General features: G+C 56.9%; 1 protein-coding gene across 2 annotated transcripts in view; it reads left to right on the top strand.

The window, feature by feature from the left end:
* The window catches only part of LINGO3 (leucine rich repeat and Ig domain containing 3), a 91,209-nt gene that overhangs the window by 22,106 nt on the left and 46,389 nt on the right, over positions 1-22,714 (top strand). Inside the window, exon 2 of one of the 2 annotated variants that reach the window (XM_075903186.2) lies at positions 13,593-13,696. The gene's annotated coding sequence lies outside the window, so the exon portion shown is untranslated. Of the gene's footprint in view, positions 1-13,592; positions 13,701-22,714 lie in introns of both variants that reach the window. The other variant, XM_075903187.2, reaches the window with a different exon arrangement.

Here is a 22,714-nt window from a genome sequence, read left to right as displayed (position 1 = left end):
GCAGTGTCTTGACTGGCCAGTTTTTCCAAAAAATCACTGCTTTTCCGGAAAATCTTGCCAGCTGTCTACACTGGCCGCTTGAATTTCCGCAAAAGCACTGACTTCCTACTGTCTGAAATCAGTGCTTCTTGCGGAAATACTATTCTGCTCCCGTTCGGGCAAAAGTCCCGTTTGCACAAAGCTTTTGCACAAAAGGGCCAGTGTTGACAGCTCAGATTTGTTTTCCACAAAAAAGCCCCGATCGCGAAAATGGCGATTGGGGCTTTTTTGCGGAAAAGCGCGTCTAGATTGGCCATGGACGCTTTTCCGCAAAAAGTGCTTTTGCGGAAAAGCGTCTGTGCCAATCTAGACGCTCTTTTCCGAAAATGCTTTTAACGGAAAACTTTTCTGTTAAAAGCATTTCCGGAAAATCATGCCAGTCTAGACGTAGCCGGGATGTAAATACCCATTTGAAACATCACAATACCAGCACCCAGTGTTCATCTAGAACAGGGGTGGAGAACAGCCCCCCAGCCACCCACCCACAGGGCTGGAGCACACAAAATCTACTAGCCTGGGCCCCCCTACGCTCTGGTGTGTGAGGGGAATGTGGGGAGCATTTTTCTCCTTCTCAGTCAGGGGCTTCTCACTTTGCTTCTCACTCGTGTGCAGCCCCCGACTGTTTTTCTGTGGGTCAGCCGCCCCCGACCCACAAAAGCTCCCTGCCCCGCTCCAGAACGTTCCATCTTCAGAAGGTCTAATGGGCGTTACGCTGACCCTGCGGCGTCAGGGAAGAACAACGACTTTCTGAAGTAAAATTCTGAGGCGCTGAAGGGGAACGTGCGCGTCCCGGCCGAGTCCAGCACTAACAGCAACTCGGCTGTAACGTCCCGATAACACCACAGAACTGGTTCTGGCTCCCCACTGGGCCTCAACCGCTGGGCTCAGACCCGCAGGTCGCCGCCAAGTGACCGAGGAGGCCCAACTTACACCCTGTGCTGCGAGGCTGCCCTTCAGCGGCCCCTCGAGGGTTTTGGCCGCCCTCGGCGCATGCGTCCGAGTGAGGACTGTCTCTGCTCGGTGGAGAGGCGGGAGGAGGCTGTGGGTTGGGTTGCTCCTTAGCGCCTGAGCCCCTTTGGCCAAAGGGGGAGGATCAAGGACGTGTTCTCCGGCGTGTCGGGCAGATGGTCACGGCGGGTATGTCTGCACTGCCCTTGACGCTCGCGGTGCAGCAGGTCTGGTGATGCAGGCTCATGGGGCTGGGGGCTGCAAAGCTGCTGTCTTGACCTTTGGGCTGCAGGGTCCCGGAGCTTGGGCTGGATTCGGAGCCTGAGTGTCCACACGGCAGTTTTCCTGCCGCTGTCCCACGCCCAAGCCAGCTGGCACAGGGCAGCCCTGGGTGTCCAGCGTGGCCGCGGCCTGGCTCTCCAGTTACACACAGACAGAGCCACTTTGTTCTCTGTCCAGTTCTCACCTCAAGTTCATTGGCTTCTCCCTCCCTCCCGCTCACCGTCTGACCTTGGGGCGTGGCTGCAGGACAGATCTCCTGGTGGGAGACCCAGGGTACCTCTGTGGGGCTCCATCTCATTTTCCCACCATCCAGCCTCTCGGCGTCTGCAGTTCCGGCTCTTGCAGGCGCTCGGGAGTGGAAAGGACCCGCGGCAGGGTTGCATTGCGGGGAATGTCCTTCAGGCCTGGGATACTCCTCTCCAGGGCACAGCTGGGGGAGACGAGTGAGCCCGGGCGATGTCCTCAGGCAGGTCTCCCTGGCTTCTCTGTCGGAGCCCTGCCGATGGAACCGGTCCAGGCTGACACGGTGATGCTCCACCAAGCCATCTGCTTCTGGATGCCTGATGCCTCCCGGGGGTGCCTTGGCCAATGACCTTGCAGCGTAGAATAGCAGCAGGTAAGAGCCTGGTAGGAGAGGCCACCACACCCCACCACTGGGGAGGGAGAGAGGCCGAGGCATTAGCCAGCTGACGGGTACGTGACATGACTCACTTTACAGCCTTTTTTTCCCTTCTTCCCCGAGCAGGAATATTAACAAACTGTAGCAAACCAGAAAAAAAATAATTCTGCCTTCATTAATCCTCCTCCTCATGCACACAGCTGACATCCCAGCTGCAGCCTTTGCTCCTGGCGAGGCGCGGTGCTCTGGGGTTTAGACCTTGCGCGCTCGGCAAGCTCTCGTGTTAATCAGAGAAGATCATTTGTGGGGCGCATGTTATGCTAGGCAGGGAATCGTATCGCTGCTAGGAAAAAAACAAATGCCTCTCCCCCCTTCCCCCGCCCCGAGGGGATCCGAGCTCATGGACGGAGCTAGATCTGTGCTAAGAGCGTTTCTCCGCCAGTCCCTTAATTACTGTATCTGCCCCCAGACTGGGGGGATTGGCACCTGGCGGGTGGTGGATCTGCCGGGAGAGTTGGCCGTGGCTGGCTCCCTGAGAAATGGCTGAAACGTGGCCGGCTTTCGGGCAGATGTCCCACTTGAAAGATGGTATGGGTAAACTCTGCCAGCGGGTGGGACCGAGCATCTTCCACCAGCCGCGAGGTGGGTGGCTCCGCTCTCCTTCAGCAGTTCTGGAGCGCCTTGATCCTGATCTTGGTCTGAAGGCACCGGGGCCTGCGTCGGAGGGCATGCGTCTCCTAGCTGGAGGGCCATGGGTGGTTTCTGTTTCTTGTCTGGAGGAGCATCCGGAACGTGGTTTCCCCAGAATCATGCTGCCGGGTGGCATCCAGCCTTCGGGTGGCCTGACCTCACCGAGCAAGGCTTCTTCAGGGCGGGACTTCGCTGCAGCGATTGCAGAGAAGTGAGGCCCATGTAAGATTCTAGGAAACCCTTGTGCTGCATCTGACCTGTCTGCTGCCAGCGACGCGCCGTCCTTCAACGGACAACCACGATGGTCCCTGGGGGGGAGGAACATTGTGGCGCTGCTGTGTTCGTGGTGGTGGCCGGCCAGGGCGTATGTCTCATGGCTCAACTGATCTTCTGCTCCTAGCCCCATGGGTGAAGGTTCAACAGAGGATGCCAAAAGTCACCTGCTGCATCAGATTTAAGCCTTAAAGGCGGGAGGGAGGGTTGATACAACCTTGCTCTGGTCTCCTTCTCGGAGGATGTTCCACACCCCCTCTGCTCTGTCACGGACGTCAGACTTGCTGCCACGGTCATCTTTGGCTCAGGCCTTTGAGCCTTCTTCTAGCTCCTCCTCTCCTGCCTCGTGGCCTCTCTGTCCTCGCTCAGACGCCCCTCATCTGTGTTTCTCACCATGCCCGCAAGTGTGAGGGGTTAGTTTTGTGGAATCACATAGCTCGCCTTGGATTTCCCATCTTCCCTCGGGGCTGCTCTCTTAGCTTTGGGGGTGGAGACGGCCTCTTTGGCTCCTCCAGCGCTGGGGGCAGGGGTGTCACGTAACCGACGGTAAATGGACATGGCAGGCAGCTACATTTTTCTTGCTACTTCTGTGGACTTATCTCCGGTCCTGTTGTGCAGAAATGTCCCATGGTCGCCAAAGTGTTGCCACATCTGATATCATCTGTAGAAAACACCCGTTACAAATGAACAGCCGGTAACGGGTCCCCCTTTGTGCAGGGGCAAAACTTACCTGTTCCTACAAAGGTCCTTCAGAAGCCAGACCAAGTCAATAATTACTGCACATGAGTCTTGTTTCACAAGGATCTGACTTACCACTATATCTGACTAGCAGACTTACCCGTGTTGCCCGGGTCCTTTGGGGAAGGGGGCTGGCGGTGGGGGGGAAGGTTCAGCGCTCAGAGCAAGGCATTGGGAATGGGGGGGAGTGCAGGAGGCTGGGAGTGGGGGCGTGCATGAGTGAGGGTTGTGGGTGAAAAGGGGCACTCGGGCAGGAGGACCCATCCAGCATGGGCCTTATTTCACCCTCTTAGCACCCCCAGCTACCTGGGGCCTTTTCTCCCCCACCCCCATCCCATTTCTGGTGCTGCAGCCAAGGGCCGGTGTGGGGGAAGGGTTTGGAGCAGGGGGGCTATTTAAAGGTGTGTTGGTGGGCCACTCCCTTGGGGGTGCGGCTGCCCCTAGTGGTCCCTCGGTAGGACGGCTCTCCCCTGCGCTCGCTGCCCCTAGTGGCCACTCTCATATCGTGTCTCTCTGAACAGCAGCCCCTCCCTTAGCATGTCATGGAAAACAGTCCCTTTCCTGGGGCTTCCGGTTGCCCTGGCACAACCAACCCCTGACCTTGCTTTAAGTGAGAAGAGGAAGCTGTCTACCAAATTTGGTGGCCCTAGGAGGAAGCGTTCTTGGACAAACGGACTCCCAGACAGACACAAGAGATGCCCTCTAAGGCTACATCTAGACTGCAAGCCTCTTTCGAAAAAGAGCATCTAGACAACAACCAGTACTTTCAAAAAAGCAAGCCGTTTTTTCGAGAGAGAGCACCCAGGCAGCCTGGATTCTCTCTTTCGAAAAAGCACAGTTTGCATTATATAGCGCCTTTTTTTGAAAGAGAGCTTTCGAAAAAAGGCATTATTCCTCGTAAAATGAGGTTTACTGTGGTCGAAAAAACTTCCACATTCTTTTGATTTACTGTCGACAGAACGCGGCGGCAGCCTAGATGCAGGTAAAGATTTTCCACTTTTTTCGAAAAGTCCCTGTAGTCTAGACACACCCTAATATATACATCGACAGCGTACTGGCTAGGGCATGTATGCAACATTGCCCTCTTCTGGAGGCCACCAGTACAGCTGAACTGTGGGTCAAAGGCCCTATGCTGCTGCCCTCTCACAATTTTTCCTCTGACTCAAGCAATAGACTCGGCTGTAATAATAGGCACTCCTCTTCCCCGTGGCTGCTGTAAAGCCACCAGGCACTCCCCTGTGCTGTACAGCAAGAACCCTGAAATTCCAAGGCAGGCAGTGAATTTGATGCAATATAGTTTAGCTGCAAAGCTGTCACTTTACCATCCTTGTTGTGACTGCGGCACTTAAAGCAACTCCCCCTCCCCTTGGCCTGCTAAACGCTCCGAATTCAGAGATGGAAAGAAGTAGGCAGGCCCCTCAACTCCCTTGTATTCAAACAATCGTGTGATTGGTGGGTTTTGGGGAGAGGGTTATTGGCGATGCTTTTTACCATCTGGCTTCTGAATTCTTAGGGCAAATGTGCCTCCTATTTTCAAGATTTTTCTTCGCAGCCACGAGATTAGAAAATTGGGTTTAAATGTAAGCTGAGATTCAAACGCAATCACAGGACTCCGAGAGCTGAGACTTTAATGAAAACACCAAATAATACTAGTCTTGGGGTGAGGCTGGCAAGGTTCAGCTTCCCTTGTTTCTTCCACTTCATCCCCAATCCAGGGATTCTTTGAGCTCCGGCCCAGCCTCCTTTTAAAATCCCAGACAATCGAGGAGTGTCCTCTAGCAAAAGCCCCCACCACTTCCCGAAGGAGAGTCATTCCAGAGGGCTGAAGGCTTCATATGTGAAACCACAGACGACTCTTTCAATCCATGCATCCAAGTGCTTATGGGTCCCATTTCAAAGGCAGCTGAAATTATAATCGCTTTCCAGACAACCAACTTAGTCAACTTGAAGATGAAGGTTGCTAGGAGACATGAGTTACCAAAAATACCTACCAAGAACATCACAGTTGAGCCCCTAATCATTCAAATATATGGAAATGATCCCTCAAAGTAATGGATGGGGAGAATCTAATGCACTTCAATTCAGATGTTTTGTGAAAAGTGTAATTGTGGTGTTATCCTATTGCTGCGTGTTCGACTCCCTGCAGAACAGTCTGAAGGTAGAGTTGCTGCCCCAGAGAACTTGTAATCGAGGTGGAAAATCTACAGATTCAGGAAGAGGGGAATGAGCAGTGGGAATTTGCTATGGGTTTTATTCAGATTTGTTTTTGAGGGGAGAAGGGTAAAATATACAGGTGTTTAGTTTGCTAATCTTGCATGTTAACATTTACATTAGACATTTCCAAAACAGCCTTAACTCTGACCCAAGCGATCAAAAAACTGTGCTTTTCCTTTCCAGCTTTACTTACTTTTTTAGGCTGTAAAGACTCCAAGCACTCTGAGCAAATACAACACTGACATTCGTGACTATAACTGCTGTGCCTAAAATTCCTAAACAGTAGGCTGTGAGGTGTATCCCACAGACACGTTCCGATCAAATATACACCTCAATTATCCCATTATTTAGACAATGCGGAAGCCACGCTGTGTGGTATCTATCAATGGTATGTAACTGAAACGTGTAGTCTCACACCTATGCTGTAAAATGTATCATTCTTCCAACTGCAAACTATTTTTTATTTATACATTTTCCTTTAAAAAGTTCTATCGCTTAGTATCATATCATAGTTATTAGACAAATCCTCTGTTGTATCAGACACAAATAGAACAGTAAGGCAACAGAGTCCAAGTTACGGTTGGCCGGGGAATATCTAATGGCCCATATTTCTAGAGCTGTTTTTTTAAGACAACGTATGAAATTTAAGACACCAAGGGATTTTGGTACTGGGGTCCTTTTTGATTCACTGTAACCAATAACCCCCACACGTGTTAACGTCGGGGCGTCTTTTAACACTTACATTTGTGGTTTGTATTTTTAACGTCACTTGACATGGGGCATTTGAGGGGAACAAAGATTTTTTGTCTGAGAATTTCCGCGGGTTTCTGAAATAATCCTGCTTTGTGCATGGTTGGCAATTCTCACCTTCACCTGGAGTCTGGCTAAGCCTCCAGATCCCTGCCTCAGCACAAGCAGGATGGAGAAAGGCCCTTGGTGGGGCTCCAAAGCAGCATTTGGGGGGGGTCCCAGTTCAGCAGCCCACTTTAAACGAGTGCTTAACTTTCACCCGTCCCGTTTCACCCGTCCCGTTGGCTCTGGCAGAGAGAACTGCAGCGGAGAAATGGATCCGGACTTAAAGTCGAGGGCGAGGTGATGGCAGCGAGCCAGTGCCCATGGGTGTGGTGGAGAGCACGGCTGTGCACGGTCGGTCGGTGGGTTTATACGGCTCCCATCGCCGCAGAGCAGAACACTTCCGCTGAGGCCGCTCGCGAGTCCCTGGTGTCAGAGCTTGGACAGGGATTGCCGATGGCGATGCTTTGTACAGCACCGAGCACGTTGGCGCTTAACGAGTACTGACCATTAACTCCCTTTCTGCAGCTCTCGGAGAAGAACAGGGGTGGGAGCCGGGGGGGGAGCCGAAACACTGCAGCTCCCGTCCTTTTGACAAACCAAAAAAATGGATTTTTTTCCCTCCTCTTGCCTCCCTGCCTCCCCTCCCCTGCTGTTCTCCTCCCCTCTCCCCGGTCACCAGAGGCTGCGGTGGTACAAACGCTAGCCAATGGGAAACCGGGGCACGGGCCACCCCAGGCTGCGTTGGGAAGCGCAGCCCACAGCGGGGAGAAGGCAGAAGTCACGAGTCGGGGAGTACAATGCAGCCTGCCGCAGCGCTGATTACGGGGTGGGGATGGCTTGCCACCTCCGGCTCATTGTTCCAGGAGAAAGCGGTTGAGTGAGACGTGAGAGACAGTTCTCAGGTGGGCTGCGGAGCCGTGCGGGGGGAGCAGGCTGCGTTAGACTTCCCGGGGCTGACGGAGGGATCCGATTGCCTGGCAGGTCTCCCCAGCGACGCAGGAACCTCAGATCACTGCACAAGTCAGGGCTCGTTATTCTGATCAAACGGACCGGATCTTGCAGCCGGCGCGATGGGCAGCGATGGTGCCCCAAGCCGCTCTGGGAATGGGCGACGGTTCTGTTCACTCCCTCTGGGCACTGGCCACTGTGAGCAGACAGGACACGGGGCTGGAGGGGGCTTTGGTCTGACCCAGCCTGGCCATTCTGATGTTCCACTGCCGTTAGCCTCTTCAGAACTGGCACAGTGACCCTGCGAGGACCTTCCCAGCTCTGCAAAGGGCGGGTCAGGAGCACGAGAGGGCAACCCAGTGGATCTTGGGGCTGGTACGAGCCCTCCTTGCAGAGTTTGGGAGTGGGGACTGACTGGACCTCAGAACCAGGGGTGTCCAAGCAGACTCCAGTGGCTACTGCTGTAGTGAACAAGTGTGACGGCGCGTTGGGGGTTCCCCGTCTCCTGCACCCCGAAATGGCACAAACAGACTTCACCAGCCGGTGGAATAGAGGAAGTTTATTGCCTCTCCAGGATACAGCACAGCACAGATGTAGTCTGGTCCCAGAGCTGGGCTAGGATGCCTCAGGCCCCCTTGAGATGGGGGAGACTGGGCCCCTAAACTCCAGCCCCTTCTCCTAGGCTCTCCTCCATGCTCTCCCACAGTAACTAACTCAATTCCCTTGCAGCCCTGCCCCCGCAGTCAGGGCAGCATTCCACCTTCCTTTGTTCCTCTCCAAGGGGGGTGTCTGGCCACTGGTTCAACCAGTTTGGCCTTACCTCTGCCTAGCGAGGTTTTCCCTGCTGGGTCTTGCTCCAGACAGCAGGGGTCACCACAGCCCAGCAATTACCCCCACTACGTCACAGTTCTCCCCCCTCCGAGAGCGAACTGAGCAGGGTCACTCCGCTCGTGACCTAGGGAAGTTCGGGTCCTCTGCGTGGGAACCCGCCCCGGGGACATGGGTGCTCCCCTTGACTCAGGCCGGCCGTGGCAAGGCCCCACATGAGCTGGCTTCCCTCTGTCCACTCGCCGCCCCGCTCCAGGGCGACTGGCGCAGGCCTGTCCTCGGGGGTCACACCCACCCTTCCGCTGGCCTTGATCTCTGGCCAGGGTCTCTCGGGCCGGGGCCATGAGCCCAGTGAGCCTTCTCTGGACAACCAGGGCGGCTTCCATCCCCGAAGCTCCGTCCAGGGAGGTCTTCCCCTCCCATAACTCTCTCAGCCAGCCCAGAGGGTCTATCTGGGGTAGAGACCCCCAAGCCGCTTTCCTCCTGTCTTGGGCTTTCCCGCCCCTCTGGCAGGAGTCACAGGACCGGCAGTACCGCTGCACGGCTGTAAAGATTCCCGGCCAATAGAAGTGCTGGAGCAGCTTCAGCCGGGTGCTCCGGATCCCCCGGTGGCCCCCAACGGGGACATCGTGGGCCAAATACAGCAGCTTGAGGCGATACTTTCGGGGGACGACCAGCTGCCGCTGGACCCCCCATCCCCTCGCCTTTCTGGGGGGGAGCCACTCACGGAACAGGAGCCCACGCTCCCGCAGGAATCTCTCCTGGCCACCTCTCCCCCGGGGCTGAGCTGCATGGAGGCCAGCCTGGTCCCTCAGCCTCTGCAAGGAGGGGTCTGCCTGCACCTCAGCCTGGAATTCAGCTGCAGAGGCAGGGATCGGGACCTGTCCCCCACCTCTGCCTAGGTCCGGAGTCCCAGCCTGGCTGGACCCCGTGTCCACTGGGATGGGACCCTGAGGACGCTGCCCGGAGTCCTTCCCTGGACCCACGTTGTCAGCCCCCCGCTGGCTCTGGCTCCGGGTAGTGACTAGAGCCCGCTGGGATTCATGGGGCCACTCCTCTAGGTCATTCCCCATCAGCACCTCGGTGGGCAAGTGCGGGTGCACCCCCACTTCCTTGAGGCCTTCCTTCGCCCCCCATTTCAGATGCACCCTGGCTACAGGCACCTTAAACGGGGACCCGTCTATGCCCTTCAGGGTCAGCTGCGTGTGGGGTAGTATCCGCTCTGGGGCCACTATGTCGGATCGGGCCAGAGTCACCTCCGCCCCCGTGTCCCAGAAGCCCGTCACCTTCCTACCATCCACCTCCAGGGGTATGAGGCACTCGCTCCGCAGGGGCCGTCCTGCCCCCACCCGGTACACGGAGAAATCCGCCTCCTGAGAATCAGACCTCCCAGGGGAGGTGCACTGAGCATCCTTCCCCTCTCTCTGAGCTGAGGTTTGCCTGCCAGCCCCTGCCTCTGGGGCAGCCTGCCCTTCCTCCCGCCCCAGCCAGTTAACCCTGGAAAGTCCCCGGTCCTGGGACCTGGTGCACTGAGCCCTCTTGTGGCCTTTTTGTCCACAGCGATGGCAAGTTAGGCTTTGGGCTGTCTCTGTCCAGGGCCTGGCTGGTTCTCTGGGGCGCAGACGACCTGTTCCTTGGTCTCGCCCCGTAGTTGACTCCCTCCGTCGCTCAGCCGAGATCCGGTCTCTGCGCGGTTCCCTCTCTCTCCGGGACTCCCGTTCACACCCGGACCGGCTCTCCGTGAACTCATCCGCCAGTCTCCCGGCCTCCTGGGGGTTCTCTGGTCTCCGGTCCTTGAGCCACAGCCTCAGTTTGGGTGGGCACACTTCATAGAACTGCTCCATCATGACCAGCTTGAGCAGCTCCTCTGCGGTCTGGGCTCCGACTCCAGACACCCACTTGCGGCAGTATTGTGCCAGGCGGGAGGCCAGATCCACATAGGTCTCCCGTGGCCCTTTCTGTACCCCCCGGAACTTCTTCCTGTACATCTCGGGGGTCAGCCCGAACTTGTGCAGCAGGGCCTCCTTGACTTGGTTGTAATCCCCTGGCTGTAGGTTCTCCAGCTGACTGAGCACTCCGGCCGCCTCCTGGTTCAGTGCGGGGACGAGCTCCTGCAGCCAGTCAGCCGGGGGGACCCGTTGCAGTCCACAGGCCCTCTCAAAGGCACTGAGGAACCCGTCTATGTCACCCATGTCCTTCAATTGGGCCACCACGAGCCTCTCCAAGCGTCTGGCAGTCCTGGGACCTTGGGGCTCATCCGCACTTGGCGCAGCCGGTGCCCCGCCGGTTCTCTGCTCTGCCATGGCCAGCTCATGCTGCCGCTGCCTCTCTCGATCTTGGCGCTCCTTCTCTCGATCTTGGCGCTCCCTCTCTCGGTCCTGGCGGTCCTTCTCTCGGTCCTCTACTTCCAATTCCCTGATCCGCAGCTGGATCTCCAGCCGCCGCAGCTCCGCTGGGCTGGCCCCTGCCCTAGATGGGCTACGGCTTGCAGGCCTCCCGGGAGACGCTGTCTCATCTCTCCGTTGGGTTCCAGCGCTCCTCCCCCTCTCTGAGCCTGACACACTCTCAGGGGGGGTCTGGCTGCTTCCCCGGGGGACAAGATCCTGGCCCTGTGGCTGGTCATTCTCTTCCAGCTGGGTAATCAGCTGGGCCTTGGTTGCTTTCTGCACAGGCAAGCCCCTCTCTCTGCACAGCCCCACCAGCTCTGCCTTCAAGAGTCGGGCGTAGGCCATCTGCCCGCTGGGCCCCTCGGTGCAGACTCACCAGTCTAGTGCTGCAGCGCCCCACGATTCCCAGGAACCGCTTCGCTCTGTCTCCAGCACGCCTGGCTCCAGGGCTCTTGCTTCTACTGCGCCTTGTCGCTTGCCGCTGGAAGCTCCATCCACGGGATGCAGTGCATCCCACTTCTGACACCAGTGTGACGGCGCGTTGGGGGTTCCCCGTCTCCTGCACCCCGAAATGGCACAAACAGACTTCACCAGCCGGTGGAATAGAGGAAGTTTATTGCCTCTCCAGGATACAGCACAGCACAGATGTAGTCTGGTCCCAGAGCTGGGCTAGGATGCCTCAGGCCCCCTTGAGATGGGGGAGACTGGGCCCCTAAACTCCAGCCCCTTCTCCTAGGCTCTCCTCCATGCTCTCCCACAGTAACTAACCAAATTCCCTTGCAGCCCTGCCCCCGCAGTCAGGGCAGCATTCCACCTTCCTTTGTTCCTCTCCATGGGGGGTGTCTGGCCACTGGTTCAACCAGTTTGGCCTTACCTCTGCCTAGCGAGGTTTTCCCTGCTGGGTCTTGCTCCAGACAGCAGGGGTCACCACAGCCCAGCAAGTACCCCCACTACGTCACAACAAGCCCCGTTATTCTGAAAACATAGCCCATTTTGTGAGCCAACTAGCCACGCTCAACCAGCCCAATAGCCACTGTGGCTAGTGGCTAGCGTGGCGGACACCACGGGCCTAAAAGGAAAGTGAAAAAAACCCAAAGTTACCGCCAGTGTGACCCGTCAGTGTCCTCAGGCTGAGCCAGGCCTCCCGTCTGGCACCTTCCCCAGCCGCAAGTTCACTTGTAGACAAAGGCAACATGCAGCCGGCTACAGAGCGTATCTTCCAATGCCAGTGTCAGCTTCTCTCTCGCTCAGCTCTGAATCCCGGGGGTGGCTCGGTCTGCGGAAGAAGAGACTCGGGCTGATCCAGTTGCTGCTGGGGCATCTGCTGTCCGGGGTTCTCAGCCCCACAGGAGACCTCGGGAACCCCTTTGTACATTTCCGTCTCTGGATGCTCCTCCGGGCACCTGCTGCCGATCTGAGTGGGGGGGTCAGTGGGAGGGCTGTGTGACTTCCAGGTGCTCTCTTGCACTCACAGTCTGAGGAACACGGCTGGGCGGAAGCTCAGAGTGCTGGAGAGATGCAGCCTGCGCCGGGCCCTGGGTTCGGGGCTATCTCTAATACGGCCAAAGAAGGGAGGCGTTGCAATAAGACCCTTTTTAGGCCCAGCTGAGTCTGGGGTGAATCCCGGGACTAGATGGAGAGGCGAGGAACGCCGCACCCGCGTATTGCCTGCATGCTGCATGAAGAGGCTTCTTAGCCAGCAGCCTGGGAGGCAGCATGAGCTGAGATGGGAGCCAGGCCCATATTGCAGGCCCTGCAGACGCCGGCTGGATCAGACCCTGGCTGGAAGTTGCAGAAAACGGGCTTCAGGAAATGGGGGGGGTTGATGGGGTGGGAAGGGCTTGCCCCTCCGAGTCTGGGCTGAGCGGGCCTGGTGCTGGGTAGCAGAGCTTGGGGCATGGACCAGGGGACCATCAGTGCCAGGCTGGGGGGGGGCGGTGCCAGGCTCGGACTGCGAGGGCTGATATTCGAAAGTTTAACAGATGGAGGGGGAGGGGAGCTCTGAACCGCTCCTCTCCTGGGGGCCGTTCAGGCCGGCCTGGCTGGAAAGCAGAGCCTCCTTCGGCTGCAATAGAGAACGTGAGGTCCTGGCTGGGGGGGCTCCAGCCCCAGGACTCAGGCAAAACCCCATGTGGGCAAGTGCATCCTGCTCCCCCATGGCCTCAGTGGACGCGCCTCGTCCCTTCCCATCCTTAATTCCCAGGCGGTGTCGCTGCGTACGGCTGAGTCACGCCACCCTGTGGCAGTGCAGGGGGGAATTACCTTGCTGCTGCCGCACGCAGTGACCCTGGTGCCTCATGATAATCCTGGAATCAGGAAACACTAGGGCGGGCAGAGACCTCGGGAGTCACCGAGTCCAGCCCCTGCCCAAGGCAGGACCAGCCCAACTCAATCAGCCCCGCCAGGGCTGTGTCAAGCTGGGACTTAGACACCGGATGGAGATTCCCCTCCACCCCCCGGGAACCCAGCCCAGTGCTCCATCACCCTCCTAGGGAAAGAGTTTTTCCTAATATCCAACCTAGACCTAGTGGGAGCAATGCAACTGGAGCCCACTGCTCCTCGTTCTGCCATCTGCCACCACTGAGACCAGCCTCTCTCCAGCCTCTTGGGAACCCCCCTTCAGGGAGCTGCAGGCTGCTCTCAAATCCCCCCTCCCTCTTCTCTTCTGCAGACTGAACCGACCCAAATCCCTCAGCCTCTCCGCGTAGGCTCCAGCCTCGTCAGCATTTTGGTTGCCCCCTGCCGGACCCTGGTCTGTTCAGAACCACATTTGGAGGTTGTTGTCGCACATGGATTTTTTATTATTAGTTTTTGTCTCTTGCTTTCTCCAGAGACTCGCCAGCCTGCTGCGCAGAACCGTCGTTCATGTAAAACTTCTCAGCCCCACATGCACCCCCGGCCCCAGATGTTGGTACGGACGCGGAGCTGCAGAACAGTGAGTGAGTGGCCGGTTCACCAGACCTCTGGGCTGCGTGTCGTTGACACTCGGCGCGATGGGAGCGAGGTGACCTTGGTTCTCCTCGGGAGCTTGTTGGATTGCGGACATGTGACATTCCCGTATCTCCTAGGCTGCTTGTCGATTGCAAAGCGGTGGAGTCAGGGAGTTGGTTGAATGGAGCCTGGCTTGGCCTGTGGCTGGCAGAGGTCGATGCGGAGGGTTTGATCTCTAGCTGACAAGAATTGGTTCTTGCCACTGGCTCCTTCTAGGACCTCAGACAAGTCCATTCAACTCCACGACTCAGTTTACTGCTGACTCGCCTATTGCTACGTCTGGGGCTGGCGGCCGGCGTGGCAGCGGCTGGATTATACTTCTTAGTATTTAAAAGTTTTAAAGCGGAATAGGCCTGGGTTGCCCCGAAGGCATTTCAGGGGCATCCCATGGTTGCTCGGGCCCAGCCCGGCTGTGTGCATGCAGAGTCTGTCTGGAAGGAACAGAGGACTTCTCAAACCAGTGGTTTGTTTAAATCTAGTGTCCTGCCTCTTGCAGTGGCTAATGCTTCGAAGCGACCCACGAGGCCCCTAGCAAACTGCGCAAGGCTGCACGAGGAGGGAAAATTCCTTCCTGACCCTGCAGCCCTGAAGCTTGAGGGCTGATCCTAGCAGGGCAATAATGTCACACACAAAAGTCACCCGTCCTGTGGGGATGCAGCCCCTGCGTTGGGCTCTCTGGGCACTGCGTGCCACAGCCCGTCTGTGCTCTGTGGGAGAAACGTTCCCTTCCACGTGTTCTACGCTCACAGCCCTGCATTGCACGGGGTCAGACTCTTGCTGCACCCTCACACTGTGGAGCGGCGTTAAAGGCAGGGGCTGATTATTTCCTGTGTGCGGGAGATTTGGATGGACTGAAACCATCATTGCATGTCAAGCAACGCCCGGTTGATGAGTCCAGAGCCCTTCCTGAGCCTGCCCCTCTGCCCTGCCATGCAAGAGACGAGAATTTCAGCCCCAATCCAGGGATTCTTTGAGCTCCGGCCCAGCCTCCTTTTAAAATCCCAGATAATCGGGGAGTGTCCTCTAGCAAAAGCCCCCACCACTTCCCGGAGGAGAGTCATTCCAGAGGGCTGAAGGATTGTTTCAGCCAGGTGGGTCCCAACGCACGTTGCTGCCTGATTGGGCCCAGTCTTCTGGAATGGCTTTACCTGCTGGTGAAAGGCAGCCCCCGCGGGGGCAAAACTCAGCTGCCACAGGAGGCAGAAGGCTGAGAATAATGCCCTTGCCAGCAGGGGCTTAGGGAGCATGGTGTAGTCTTCAAAATGAAATGTTACTGTCACTGGGTGACTGGCCCCTTTAAGGGAGGGAGTGGGGCGGGGCCAATGCACCTGTGACTGACAACCTGCTGCCCAATTGGGCTTAAGGGAAGGCACCTGGGCCTTATAAAGGTGGACCTGGCAGCAGAGGCTCTGGCAGAGCTACAGGAGGTGGGGGGGAGGGTTTGGGTGCAGGAGTCAGCGGGCTCAGGGGCTTTCTGAAGGGCAGAACGGGAAGGCAGAAGAGGTCTGGATGTGTCGGAAGATACCCACGCGGGGGTCGGATTTTTGGGTTGCAGGGATGTAATTAGGAAAGCCTGAGGATTTTCTGGGGAACCGTCTCCTTTATTAAACCAGCACTGGGCAGGGATGGAACTGGCCACAAGAAAGACTGTGAAGGTTGAGAAAAGGGGAAACCGAGGCAGGGGGCCTGTAATGGGGAACTGTTGAAAAGGAGGCTGCAGCTCTGACTGTATTGGTGCTAAATGCACAGGTCTGGTGCCTGTCTAGCCACAGACCCTGCTGCAGGAGGTGCAGTGCAACCCAAGCTCCCCCCGCCACACACCGCACGAACTGGCCTCTGCCCTCCCCCGGAGCACTGCCTCTAGGAATCATGCACCTGGTAAATCCAAGAATCTGGACAGAATCCTGACTTAGTCCCGGGTGCCAGCGACTGAGCTCTGGGTTTCCGTCTCTATTACACGCAGTGACCTTTTCACAAGGTTGTAATCTGTGGTAGTAGCTAAATGTGTTTTCCTAGGGGAGCGTCTTCTGCAGCCAGAGATTCAGAGGCAGGGAGCATCTCTCTGGGAGGAAAGCAGATCGGTTACCATCCCCAGCCGGTTCTGCAGGGCTGCCAGCCCCAAGAGCCCAGACTTGCATTCGTCAGGCCCCCAAAATCGTGAGGTGGAGGTGAAAACTCCTGGATGGGCCCGTCCGGGTTCTGAGCTCTTAGACGCTCACGTTTCTAAGCTTTTCTCTGCCATCCTGGGATATAATATAATATAATATTTAACATTCCTGTGGTGGGAAGAACACCTCAGCAGTCCAGCACTCTGCCATTTAATTTCAAAAAGGGGAATTACACAAAAATGAGGAGGTTAGTTAAACAGAAATTAAAAGGCACAGTGACTAGAGCCAAATCCCTGCAAGCTGCATGGAAACTTTTTAAAGACACCATAATAGAGACTCAACTTAAATGTATACCCCAAATTAAAAAACATAGCAAGAGACCTAAAAAAGAGTCACCGTGGCTTACCCACCATGTAAAAGAAGCAGTGAGGGACAAAAAGGTATCTTTTAAGAAGTGGAAGTCCAAACCTAGTGAGATAAATAGAAAGGAACATAAACACTGTCAAATCAAGTGTAAAAATGTAATAAGAAAAGCAAAAAAAGAAAACTTCCACACAGTGTGCAGCGGCGGTCAAAAAGGCAAATACGATGCTAGGAATTATTAAGAAAGGGATAGAAAATAAGACACGGAATATCTTACTGCCTCTGTATAAGAACCTGAGAACAGCTGTACTGGGTCAGACCAAAGGTCCATCTAGCCCTGGAGCCTGTCTGCCGACAGTGGCCAACACCAGGTACCCCAGAGAGGGTGGACCGAAGACAATGATCAAGGGATTTGTCTCCTGCCATCCCTCTCCAGCCTCTGACAAACAGAGGACAGGGACACCAATTCTATCCCCTGGCTAATAGCCTTTTATGGACCTAACTCCATGAAATTATCTAGTTTCTCTTTAAACTCTATTATAGTCCTAGCCTTCACAGCGTCCTCTGGCAAGGAGTTCCACAGGTTGACTACACGCTGTGTGAAGAAGAACTTTCTTTTATTAGTTTTAAACCTGCTCCCCATTAATTTCATTTGGTGTCCTGTAGTTCTTCTATTTAGGGAACTAATAAATAACTTTTCTTTATCGGCCCTCTCCACACCACTCATGATTTTATAGACCTCTAGCGTATCCCCCCTCAGTCTCCTCTTTTCTAAACTGAAAAGTCCCAGTCGCTTTAACCTCTCCTCTTATGGGACCCGTTCCATTTTAGTTGCCCTTTTCTGAACCCTTTCCAAGGTGGGAAAAATACCCGATCATGCACCATCCGGTCGGGAGAGCCAGCAGCTCTGCAGCATGCAGACGGCCAGGTCCTCAGCTGTGCTGGGCAGCGAGCGCGGAATCCCAGCACGGCTGAGGTCCGTGGGCATTCTGCTGCTGGATTCTGTGGGCTCAGGATGTTGCCTGGGCCGTGCTAGGGGCCGCGGGAAACCAAAGCCAGTGCTTCACATTGGGGGGATCCTTCCCGTAAATGTAGAGCCGTGGCCGGGCAAAGTCACCCTCCCAAAGGAGAGGGGCGAGGCCGGCGCTTTGCAAACTGTTTGTTTTAGGACCCCGTTGAAGAACAGTGTTGATGCCGCAGCCTGACATGATGTGACGGGAGTGTGGGCTGCGGGGTGGGGCTGAGGAGGGAGATTTGGGCTGGAGGAGGGGGCTCCAACTTTGGGAAGGGTGTGGGGGGGGCGCTTACCTCGAATGGCTCCAGGGCAGCGATGCCCCAGGGGGGCTAAGGCAGCTTCCTGCCTCTCCTGGCCCCGCGGACCAGGCTGCCCCCAGAAGCAGCCAGCAGCAGGTTCCCAGCCAGTGGGAGTGCGGGGCTAGTGTTCGGGGCGGGGGCTGTGCACGGAGCCCTGTGCGCTCTCCATCCCCCCCACCTAGGAGCTGGGTCTGCAGCAGCCACTTCTGGGGCGCAGCGCAGTCTGAGGTACAAGACGGGGGGAGCTGCCTTAGCGCCCCCACTGCTCACCTGATCCCCCTGCAGCCACGAGTCCCAGCGCCCGGCACTCCCGGCCCAGTGCTGGGGCACAGCCCGTCGGGTGAAACCCCCTGGGCCAGAGCACAGCAGAACCAGCGTGAGGAAGGCTCTTAGTCTGCGCCCGTGGCGTTCTGTACCACTTGGTGGCATTCTTACGTCCCGACAAGAGCCATCGCCGGGCCGGGATCACGTTTTCTGGGTGACCCTCTCCTCCCCGCCTCAGAGGAACACACTTTCCTTCCAAGGAATCTCGCCTCACCCAGGTGTTTATTGGGGGGGGGCGGGGGTGAAACCTGGGGCATTCCTGAGACACAGAGCTCAGTTTTCTGTCCCATCCCGTCTGTTCTCGGTGCAGGCAGAGATGTAAGAGGGAGCAAAACCGGCCTGGCTCCTCCTCTGGCATCTGACCACCTGGAACGGTCCGGGAATCTGTCCCCTTCCTCTTGTCTTCGTCAGCTGGAACCGCCCTCACAAGCTGCTGCTCCCTCAGAGTCTGGCCGGAGTACAGAGCACTCGGGTCCTTCCCTTCTCTCCCCTCGCAGGACCCCTCCGAGGGGGGCCCTGAAGTGGTGACATAGAACAGCCCCCGCCATGGTAGGAGCAGCTCCGGCCAGGCTGAAATGCCCCCCGTCCGTGGCAGGCTCCTCCGGGCCAGAGCAGCCCTCTGCCTGTGGTGCCCTCTTACTTAGTTAACCGGTCACATCCCTGCTCCCTGGACTTCGGAAGAGTCTTGAAACTGCAAGAGTCATGGGGAACTGGGGCTGAGTTACCAAAATAACTTGCTGCCGCGGCAGCTTTTCATGTGTCAGAAGCAATTCCTGTGAGCAGGCTGCGGGCTTGCTTAGGGGCCTTCTCCCCCACCCAACGTGAGAGCACATTTATACACCGTCAGCTGGAATCGCCTCTCTCCGTGTGTCAGTCGCTGGTGAAATCCGCCGTGCCTGGAATCCGGCCATGCCTGGGCTAGCGGGGCAGGCACGTAGCCCGTGTTACAGGCCGGTGTGCTAGCAAGCGCGGCACTAGGGTTCCCAGCATGCCGGCGGGGCGCTGAGGCGAGATTTGTGATGGAGAATTCTGGGCACAAAGGGAGGGTTAATCAGCGACGTCCTTGTGAGGTAGAAACCCCCCACCAGGGCAGCTCGGCCGAGCTGCGACTTTTTGAGCTGGAATGGCTGCCTGAGTGCGAGCTGAGGTAATTGTTGGGGGCGAGAGCGCTCGGCGTAAAGACGGGCCAGGCTGCGCTCCGAGCAGCCCTCCCTGCTAGCAGTGGGATGGGACGGCCTGGCAGGCGTCTGGGGGGAAACGTTTCATAACCCCAGCAAATAACCCCAGCCAGGGTTTTGCCAGGCTGGGCCTAAAAAGCCCCTGAAGACAGAGTCTCCACACCGGCTTGTGCTCATCCCGGGCTGCTTGAGGCCGGGGAAGAGAAGGGATTTGTCTCACTCCAACACTCAGTGTGCGCCGCCTGGGGTGGGAAATGGAGTTGGTTAGTCGTGGACATAGGTCCCTAGGCCACTGCGGCCACGGCGGCTGCATTTCCTCACACAGCTCTGCGGGTCAGCCGCTGCTGCCGCACCCTCTCCTGCGGCGCCGGGCTCCGGTATTAAGCCACGGGGCGATGTGTGGGTGTGTGTCTGTCTGTGTGTGCGCATGTGCGTATCTGTGCGTGAGCGTCTGTGTGTGCGGGTCTGGGGGGGGGTGTCTGTGCATAAGAAATGTTTGTCTAGCGCAGGAGGGTTTTATCTTAAGCCAGTGTGTGTCCGTGTGTGTGTGTGTCTGTGTGTCTGTGTGTGTCTGTGTGTCTGCAGTAAGAAATCCCCCCCAGGACTAAAATGCATCAAAGTTCCCTGACTTGCCGCCTCATTTAGAGCCCTCCAGTCAGCTCTCCCCAGCCGTTCACAGCCAGGCCGCTGCTGCTTTGTTCCTGTCTTTATGCAAATATATGCACATGTTTCGTGCATTGCTTTTGTGGCTGTGGATGTTGGCAGATCTGCTGTACACAAAGGCGAGGGAAACGGCACTTCGGTTCCTTCATGCTTATCAGCCTCCCGCAGCTCGGCTGTTGTGACCGTTCGTGAAATTCGTTGGCGTGCGGCGTGTCAGGAGCGTTGCTATGAGCCGCCTGGGGTGGGGGGAGAAAGCTCATGAAAGAAATGTTCAGGACACGGGGTGGGGGCTAGGGCTACAAAGATGCTAAGCTCTTTGTGTCAGGAGTACGGATGTAAAGGACTAGTCGACTAGTTCCCCCCCCTCACTTGCTGCCTCAGTCAGATAGAGGCAGCAAGGCGGGGAGAAGAGGGGGGACTTAAAAGGGGCAGCGCCGCACGGAGCCCGGGCTCAGCTGCTCTGTGCAGCGCTGCCGCTTTGAATGCCGCAGGGAGCCCAGGATCAGCTCGTCAGAGGGCCGAGTCCCAAGGAGGAGGCGGTGGTTCCGGGAGGGAGAGAGGGCTGCAGACCGGAGAGGGAGATGCCGGGACGGGGCGGAGCACCTGGGAGGTGCTGTCCTGTAGTGAGGGGCGCACCCCATCTCAAAGGGTCACGCTGAAGGAAGGAAAGGATAGACGGCATGTTAGCAAAATCTTCCACCTCCAAACACTGGCCGTCCCAGAGACGCCTGCACCCCCGGAGTGGCACAAACAGACTCCGCCAGCCAGCAGAACAGAGGGAGTTTATTGTTTCTCCAAGGATGCAGCCCAGCACAGATGTCATCTGGTTCCAGGCCAGGCCTAGGATGCCTCAGCCCCCCTTGAGATGGGGGAGCCTGGGCCCCTAAATCCCAGCCCCTTGCTTAGGCTGCTTCCTCCATGATACCAGACAGAAACTAAAAAACTCTCTTGCAGCCCTGCCCCCCAGCCAGGTGCTGGTCTCCGCCCCCCTCCCTTTGTCTCCCTCCCTGGGAGGCTGAGCCGGGGTGTCTGGGTTAATCCACATTTGGGAGAGTCAGTGAGAATCTCCCATCCCAGCACAGGGGGACCCTGGTCACAGAGCAGGCAGCTCCCCCCCCCCCCCCTACGCCACACCACCTTGCTTGGGGCCCTTGCTTGGGGTAATATATTAGAACAGGTCCAGGAGGGCCCAAGCCAGAACTGGCAGGGAGCTAGCCTGGGTGACCCGCTACAGTAGGACTCTCCCCGCCCCCCACAACATCTGGGATTCTGTCTCCGTGGCTGAAGGGTCTAATAATCCTCTGAGGGCGTCAGCCTTAGCAGCGGGGTCCCTCCCTAGTGCAGCGAGAGACGGTCAGCACACATGGCAGGCACTCACAGGAGCTGGCCGGCCATAGATGTGCAGACCCGGTCAGTTACGCCACATGTTTATCCACATTAATTAGTGTCGTTGTAGCACCGAGGATCCCAGGTCTGAGCCGGGACTGCGCTAGGCGCTGTACAGACACCGAGCAGAGCTAGTCCCGGCCCCCGAGAGCTGCTGGGAAAATGGGCCCCGGGTTAAGACGCCTCCCCCGCCAGCTGTCGCTGATTCTTCTTCTCTCTGCCTCTGCCCTGGCTTTTCCCTTCAGCATCCCACCTGCTCAAGCCCATTCTGATTTTACAAGCAGATGTGGGCAGGGCCCTTCTTATTCATTCTCAGAATATGCCTCTGCCTAGGGCACCTGAAAATCCGGGGCACCTCTGGGTCATAATGTCCAGCCACCTGCCTCTTCCAGTCTGTGGTCTTGCTTCCTCCGGAGAGGAGCTGGTGAATTTACGAGTGAAAAGCCTGCCAGAGCCATCAGCAGCCACTGACCCTGTGAATGAGCCGTTCGAGTGGTCACGAAGCCGTGTCATAGCAAGAACTGCCAACCCCTGGTCCCCTCGGTCAGTTTCTGAATTTCCTGTTAGTCGGCAGGACCTGAGTTTAAAATGTGCTTGACAATATTTCATTCGTGTGTGGCTGAAGATTTGCAAATCACAGCTCTGAACTATCGTCCCCGCCCCCCACTCCCACCCCCAGCTGCCACTGGGCACAGTTTACTAGTCCTGCACGGGGCCCCATAAATCCCAAGCACGGCCCTGGACGTGGGGTCTGAAGATGAAACGACTGAGATGCGCAGAGAGAGGCAGAAACAGCAGAATTGTTTTCCAGCCAGAGACTCTGATGGGATTAGGAATAATTCTCCATACGATTTGGGGGCGGGTCCACCTCCCAGGCTCCCTTCATCTCCTCCTGTGGGATTATCCCCACGCTTGGATGTCTAAGTGCCCAATAAGTGATAGAAATGTAGCCGTGTTAGTCTGGGGTAGTTGAAGCAAAATGCAGGACAATGTAGCACTTTAAAGACTTTAAAGTGCTACATTGTCCTGCATTTTGCTTCAACTGCCCAATAAGTGTAGTCTTGTCAGAGTGTAGCACACAAGGAAATCTCTGGCCTTCTTTGACCTTCTCTGGTTCCCCTCTCTCTGTCTCCGCTCTGATTTAATCTCTTCTCCGGCTCAGCAGTGTGGAGGACAGTGTCTCTGCAGCCCTGACCAGGCTGGGAAGTATGCAGCCCTGACTCAGTGCTCTGCCGGCTGCACAGCGAGGGGAGGGAGCCGCCTTGGAGCCAGAGAAGAGGACTCCGATTGCCCTCATTTGCCTACCTAGCTGGAACTAACGAGCTAGTGTAGACGTACCCTAAGAGAGGTTCTGCGCCGGAGCTGGAGGGGTAACTTACTCGCGCACGCTCTGATACAGCTGGGCATGAAAAATAACCCTGTAACCGCAGGGTCCTGCATGGCAGAGGAGCTGAGCGCCCATGCACAAGCCCCTCTGCGACCCTTTCTTGGGGCAGGTAGGCCCTCCTGCGTCTCAGTCAGAGCTGGGAATGACACCTGCCAGCCCTGGGGAGACGCTGCAGTCGAGGTGTGCTTGCAGCATGGTGTAGACGTGCCCTAGGCTGGCTTTGCTCTAGCTTGTGCTAG

Source organism: Pelodiscus sinensis, chromosome 32 (genome assembly GCF_052426305.1).
Source record: "Pelodiscus sinensis isolate ZL-2025 chromosome 32, ASM5242630v1, whole genome shotgun sequence".
NCBI lineage: Eukaryota > Metazoa > Chordata > Testudines > Trionychidae > Pelodiscus > Pelodiscus sinensis.
Note: the sequence above shows the minus strand (reverse complement) of the source record. Positions and strands in the feature narration are given on the sequence as shown.